Raw genomic sequence first — 8137 nt, forward strand, 5'->3', positions numbered from 1 at the left:
CATGTATGATAGAGAGATGACAATTGTAGTACTCAATGCTCTACTTGAGTATTGGGCAACTTCACATGAAGCATATATGCCAAGAAGGAAGCAACCACACTCAGTGAAATGTGGTCTCTAGGCAGGACAAAGGAAGCCAGACTTAAAGCAAAGGAAGATGTGGGGTCAAAGGAGCAAGCATTTGCTACCATGGCCAAAAGAAAGGGAAAATTTGGCAAATTTAGTCCACGAAGAACAAAGAACAAAGACATGTCCAAAAATCCAATGTTTTGGATGCCAAGAATATGGACACTACAAAAGGAATTATCCTAAGCTTAAGAAGCACAACAACAACAAAAGAAAGAGGGAAGAAGCTCACATGACTCAAGAGGTGAAAGAAGAAGAAAAGAAGCAAAAGAAGGAAGATCCTCTGGATCTCTACTATGACCAGGTCAAACTCTTACCTTCAAGTCTTCTTTCAAGGTTTTGAGTAGGATAGGATCATGTAGGAATAAATTAAAATTGCATAGCTAGAAACATCTTCTAGAATCTAGAAACATGAAGTACATAGAGTTCTAGATACTCATGTAGAAAGAACATTTATAAATGAGAACAAAAATGCATGGTTAGAAATATCTTTTAGAATATAGGAGCATGATGAGCATAGCTCAAGATATTCATGAAGAAGGAGCATACCTAGAATAGGACCTCATCCACTATGAAAGAAAATTTATCATGGAAAATAATCTTAGAAAACCTCCATCATCAAAAGAAAAGAAACATTTGCAAGGCAAGGATCTTTAAGATCCTATGATGGAATCTTCAAAAGAAGGTTCATAAACCAAAGCAAATGTCTCATTGGGAATCCCATTCATGGGATTGAAGAAAAGGATGATATGCAGGCAAGCTAAGATGAAGCAAGAAGGGCTACACCAAGGACAACCAAATGAAGCTAAGATGATCAAAAGAGAATCAAGATGAGGTATGTATGCATCAAATTTTAGTCATGTTATCATTTGTATATTATTGAGTCATGGGAATAGGTCTATAACATGATTAAGTATGAAAGAATCTCTTTCACCAAGAACATGCTCGAAGGCATGTACTACAATGCAATGAAGGTCAACAAAAGAATATGCTCATATAAGGAGTATAAGATTGTTGACTACGAAGCAAGAAGAAATGTTGACTAATCCAGGAAGCAAGCAATGAAGAAATTCTCTCGCAATAAGCATAAGATGGTTGACCTATCTATCTAAGAAGAAGTGAATGAAGAAAGATATCAAGCATGTGAAGAACACCATGATCATCGAGAATCACTATTTGACAACATAATCTGAAGATATCTCCCTAAAGAAGGCAGGAAATCTCTGAAAAAGGAAGGAAGGACCCTTGACACCTATGAAGCCCTTGGAGATATGAAGGATGCAGATAAATGATTTTACTCTACAAAGATGTCGTGATGAAGAAGCCATCTAGAAAAAGAAAAAGCAATGTCAGGATGAAGTCATGATGGGCTACTAGGTCGAAGCATGTAAACAAGCAAGTACAATGAAGCATCCATGAGAAGAATATTCCTAAGCATGGAAAGATGACAAAGGAGTAGCCAAATGACAAGAAAACCTGATGTATGGCAAGAAATACACTTTCCACGAAGGAAGCAATGACATGACAAAACAGGAAGGAAAGTGATTGATGGATGGTGCGCTACCTAGAAGAAGTTTGAACAAATACTTCATGACATCAAAGAAAGAAAGGAGATCAAGCAGTTGAAGGACCCATGAAGATGAAGTTGCTAATGAATGAAAGAGTCCCTAGTTAAGGGGGAGATATGACAAGTCCCTGATAAAAAGGGATTTTTGGATCACACTTGATTACAAAGGAGTGACATTTGTGTTTTTCCATCTCATGGGTCATGCACTTGACCAGGACTAACAGTCGTAAGTCTAGATGAAGGTCATGAATGGGAATATAGACTCAAGATAGACACAACATTCTTACCTTCACTTGGGAAGAAAGAATGGCAGGATTGGGTAATCATCTGGCATCTAATACTCTTTGAGGATGTATAGGACATCCAAAACAAGAGTAGGCAAGAGGACCGATATTATTTGAGGGTTGGGAACCCAAGATAAGAATAGTCCTAGAAGGTCATACTCAAAGAACACCGGGGTGGGTATGTACCTTGAGAGACAATAATGAAGGTGTCTATAAATGTTAGGTCCCTATACTACTAGTGTAACCCCTTATTGTTATTAGTACAACCCCCTTATTATATTTTTGTGCCCATGTAGTCCCCATATTGTTATTATTGTGCCCCATAGAAGCCCACTATTATTATTATTGTGCCCTTACATTATTATTGTTATGTCGGCTTTGATTATATTATGACCCCTTAGACTCCTATATATAGGAAGGAGGTCTTGTCATATGTATCATCTAAGAATTTTTCATTTGTGTAATGTAAAGGAGGTTTCCCCCTCGAAGAGGTTTGTTTCTAAGGCGTTTATCTATATTTTCTATCTTTTGGTGAGCTGGTTTCATAACATTTGGTATTAGAGCTTTGGATTCTAGGGTTTCGCTGCTCCAAACATGTCATCGTGGAATTTTCTCTATAACTGTTTTTCTGCGATGTTTCGAAAGTGAAAAAAAACCCGTTTGATAAGAAATCACACTAGACCTCGGGTCCGAATTTCAGATCTTGTCGCACTATATTGTCGGAGATATGATTTGAGGAAGTTAGGGTTTTTGCAAGATCCAGAATTTCATCTAAAACAGGTCATCGTGGAATTTTCACCATAACTTTTTTTCTACAAAGTTTCAGAAGATAAACAATAAACCCATTTGAAATGAAATCACTCTGAACCTTAGGTCTGAATTTCAGATCTTGGCTCGCTATATTTTCGGATATATGATTTGAGCAAGTTAGGGTTTTTGAAGATTCCCAAATTACATCCTCAAAAGTGACCTTGGGAAAATCGTCATAACTATCTCTCTGAGCATCAGATTGAAATTTCGTAAGAAGTTACAGAATGAGGATGGAATGTAGTTTTCTGTGTATATTTTTCAGATCCAAAGGTCAAAACAGTTACACGTGGAACTTCATACAAGTTCGCTCTTCTGAAAAGGTATATAATCTGTCAGGCCAGGTTAACTCCAGAAATTAATGAGCGCAAGAAAGAACTGATAATTTTATTCATTAGCCAACTATTATTTATACATACATAAAACGGATCAGTTCATCTTCTAGATGACTGTCCAGCTTCACCCATCCGTTTCGAATTAGGTGTCAACATTCCCCCCCTTAATCTAAAGGGATGTTGGTGAGTCCAAGCATCGTTCTGAATCTTTCAAGCTTTTCTCTTCCAAGCGCTTTGGTGAAGATGTCTGCAATTTGCTCGTTTGTGGAACAATGACGGAGATGGATTGTTTTGGCCTCAACATGATGTCGGATCAGATGATATTTAGTGTTGATGTGCTTAGTACGATCATGGAACTTTGGGTTCTTGGCCAATTTTATTGCAGAGGTGTTATCAATCATGAGTGGAGTTGATTGTATTTGTTTTACCTGCAAATCTTCAAGAATTTTCCTGAGCCACACAATTTCTTTCGTTGCTTCAGCTGCTGCCACATATTCTGCTTCTGTTGTGGAATCTGCTGGTACTGATTGTTTGCGTGATCTCCAGGAGACAGCTCCCGATCCAAGACTCATAGCATATCCTAAAGTAGATACCCCAGTTTCTTTGTCTCCATCGAAGTCTGAATCAGAGTATCCAATCAAGTTGAAGTCATCCACCTGTGTATACTTGATTCCAAGGTCTTGAGTTCCCTTCAAGTACCTTAGAACTCTTTTTGCAGCAGACCAATGTCCCTCACAAGGCCTTTGCATAAACCTGGAGAGGATTCCAACAGCAAATGAAATGTTTGGTCTGGTAGTAGTGAGGTAGATGAGACTTCCTACAAGCTGTCTATACTTTGTTGCATCCTCAAATTCCTTTCCTTCAGTAGATGTGAGCTTCAAGTTTTGTTCCATTGGAGTAGAAAGGGGATTGCACTCTGTCATGCCAAATCTGTATAACAAATCTCCAATGTATTTCTTTTGAGAAAGAAATATGGACTTTGGATGTTGGGTTACTTCAATGCCAAGATAGTAATGAACATAGCCCAAATCAGTCATTTCAAAATTTTTTCCTAATTCTTTCTTTATGGATGCAATATAGCTTTCATTGTTCCCTGTCATTAAAAGATCATCTACATATACCACAAGATATACAACTGTTTTGCCAACTTTCTTGACAAATAAAGTTGCATCATCAAGATCAAAATGATTGAAGTTGAGTTTCAGAAGATGCTCAGTTAGTTTTTCATACCAGGCTCGTGGTGCTTGTTTGAGGCCATACAAGGACTTCACAAGTTTGCATACTTTGTGTTCATGTCCTTTCACAGCAAATCCTTCAGGCTGGGACATAAAAACATTCTCCTTTAGATCTCCATTCAAGAATGCAGTTTTTACATCCATTTGATGGACTTTCCAACCGTTCTGAGCAGCTAGTGCAAAGAGTGTCCGGATGGTGGCCCATTTTGCTGTGGGAGCAAAAGTTTCCTCATAATCGACCCCTTCCTTCTGTGCAAAACCTTTTGCCACAAGCCTAGCTTTGTGCTTGTCAAGTGAGCCATCAGCTTTGTACTTGTTCTTGTAGACCCACTTGCAGCCAATTGGTTTGGTTCCAAATGGAGGATCAACCAGCTTCCAAGTGCCATTCTTTATGAGGGCATCATACTCCTTCTGCATCGCTTCTTTCCATTTATCATGAGGAGCAGCTTCTTTGAAGGAAGTTGGTTCAAAATCTGTAGACAAGTTCAATTCACAATCATAAGTAACATCCATATCAACAGGTGAATTAGAGTTATCTACATCACCTCCATCTTGTCGGTTTGAATTTCTGGTTCCTGTTTTTCCAATTTCATCAGGATGAACACTTTCAAGTGTCTTTGTCAGCCACTTTGGGGGACCTTTTTGAGATGGTCCAGGCTGTTCTGTTGATTGAGTTGGGTCTGAATCAAGATTGAGTCTCCCAATTCTATCAATTACATCACTTAAAGCATCATCCGTTGTTGGAGTGTCATGCAGGGGAGATTGTTCTTCAGAAGAAGATTCCACATGTTGATCTAGTATAGGAATCCCCCCTTCAAGATGTGGAATCTGATTATCAAACTCTTGGAATGATTTCGGTTTTGTGAATCTATCCAAGCGATCAAGTTGCCGCTCAACAACACTGTCAGATTTGGATGATTCAAGAAAAATGACATCTCTAGATAAAACAAACTTTTTATTTACTTCATCATAAAGGCGGTATGCTTTAGATGTGTTTGAATACCCCAGGAAGATACACTTACGACTTCTAGCACCAAGTTTGTTTCTATGTACCTTTGGTATTAAAGCATAACAGGTGGAACCAAATATCCTGAGATGTTTTACCGAAGGAACATGTCCATACCACAATTCATAAGGAGTCTTGTTTCTTATATCACTAGATGGACATCTATTCTTTATATATGCAGCACATAGAACAACATCAGCCCAAAACATTGTCTTTACATTTTTGAAGAAAAGCATGGATCGTACCATATTCAAAATTGTTCTGTTCATTCTTTCAGCTACACCATTCTGTTGAGGATTATAAGGCACATTTGTTTGATGTTTAATCCCATGTTGGCGAAGATAGTGTTCAAATTCATTTGATGTATATTCTTTTCCATTATCAGTGCGAATAGACCCAATATGAGATTGTGCATCATTTTCAATCCATTTATGAAAATTCTTGAATGTTTGAAAAGCATCAGATTTGTTCTTCAAAAAATAAACCCAACACATTCTGGTGTAATCATCAATAAATGTCATGATATATTTATTTCCATTTGCAGAAGGAACAGGCATTGGACCACATAAATCTGAATGAATAAGTTCAAGCTTCCTATGTGCTCTTGAATGTGAATCATGAAAAGACTGTTTGCTATGCTTTCCTAGAATGCAAGCATCACATTGTTTATGTTTTCTAGGAATTGTAGGCAAACCAGCAACACCATTTTTCTTCAACAAGCGGAGACTATCATAGTTTAAATGTCCAAATCTAGCATGCCATAATAAACTTGAAGGAAGTGCATCTTCTTCATGATGAGAAATATATGAGAAATTTTGTGCATGAGCAGAGGTTCCTTGCAGTTTAAGAAGTCTTTCTTCTTCTATACCCCTCATGACAAGTGAGTGGTCAGATGCCTTTCTTACCTCAAGCTTGCCATCAAACATGTGAATGGAGTGACCTTGCTGACGGATGTGGACCAGGGACATCAAGTTTCTCTTGAGCTGTGGGAGATATAGAACATGATCCAGAAGAAAGTCTGGAAGACCAGGCAGTTTAAGCCTGATTGTGCCAAGCCCTGATGGCTTGATTTTTGACTGATCTGCAAAGTATACTGCTCCATCAACATTGTCAGTGAAATCTTCAAAAAAATCTTTCCTATGAGTCATATGACAGGTTGCTCCTGAATCAAGCAACCAGTGATTTTTCGAAGAAGCAAGTGAAGCATTAAACAAATCTTCATTTACTCCAATGTTACATTGTGCCTCAATATAGTGAGCGGATTCAGGTGCTTTACCTTTGTCTGTGTCATCAGTTTTACCTTTCTGCTGGTTTCTTCTCTGCTCAACCTTGTCCCATGGTAGCTTGCATGTAGAAGCATCATGTGATCCATTTCGTTTGCAGCGAATGCAATGCAGATCTGCCTTTTCTGCTTGAGAATGTCTGCCCCCCCTGCCTCTGAAGTATCTTCCTCTTCCTCTTCGTCCACCTCTTCCTCTTGTAGAATCTTGAGCAGGATGCTTTTCTTTGTGAGCAAGGCAAACAGTCTCTTCAGAAGATTCAGGGACTGTTTTCTTTCCAAAGGCTTTCTCTCTTTCAGCAAACTTTTTCACAAGAGAGTCAAAGGTTATATCTTTAAGATTTCCATTTGCTTGTAAAGACTCAAGATAATTGGAGTAGGTAGGATAGAGTGCTTTGAGAAAGGCAATAAGAGAGATATCCAGCTCAACCTTAGTGGATTTAATATCATGCATTATAGACTTTATTTCAGATGCAAGAGCAAGAGGATCATTATTTTTCAGTTCAAGAGTGAAGAGTTTAATCATGAGCTGAACAACTTCAAGTGCAGAATGTGTATCATAGAGTTCTTTCAGCTTTTGTAAAGCTTCAAAGGCAGTGGAATAGGATGAAATATGACGACTTACTTCCTCATTTACAGATGCTGCGATCAATGCATAGGCTTTGCTGTTCTTGTTTTCCCAAATGGCGAGTTCTTTGTCTGATGTGGGCTGCACAGGGTCTCTGTCTTCTTCTCCGACACACACACCTTTCCACAACTCATTGTAGATGAGGGTGTGTTTTACCATCCGAGACCATTCAGAATAGTTCTCCTTGCCAGTGAGAACTATTCCGACCATAGAAATGATTGAATGCATTCTGTAAAAACTTCTGCTTTATACAAAAAAATTCTACAAATCCCTCTAATGTGTGACAGAAGGCATCAGAATTTCATTGAAATATTATAACACTTTTGTGCTTCAATACAGCATAAAAACAAACTGTGCAAATGTTCTGACTGATATGACTTGAAAACAACTTATATAACCCCTTTGAAAACTGCTTACAATACAATTTCAATAACCATGTCAGTTATGTCTCCAAGCTGCAAATCACTGGATTTGAGTCTGGATCATTTTGTGATTTCAGCCTCTCTATAAACTCTCTTGATATAGCATTTAACAGTTTTGTGAAAGGTCTAGGATATGCTTGATAGAGACGGAAACCAGCTATCTTCAAAAATATATCTAAAGCAGCTGCGGGAGTGCACTTAAAAACGCAGTCATTAATACCATAGTCATTCTTTCACCGGCATTCAATGCAAAGAGAGGGGCCCTTAAACAGCACTTCAAATGCTGCTCAAATAATTACAGTACACAGCCCAAAGAAATAGCTTCCACAACAAAAAAGCCTCTGACCTATACGTTTTAGATAACTATCAATATAAAATACAAAGGGACAACTTTCTTAAAAATAATTTCTTCGGCAAATGCTGCTCCATAAGACATCAGAAATGCTGC

This window comes from Pinus tabuliformis, chromosome 6 (genome assembly GCF_031772625.1).
Source record: "Pinus tabuliformis cultivar Carrire ecotype Pingquan chromosome 6, CPIR1, whole genome shotgun sequence".
NCBI lineage: Eukaryota > Viridiplantae > Streptophyta > Pinopsida > Pinales > Pinaceae > Pinus > Pinus tabuliformis.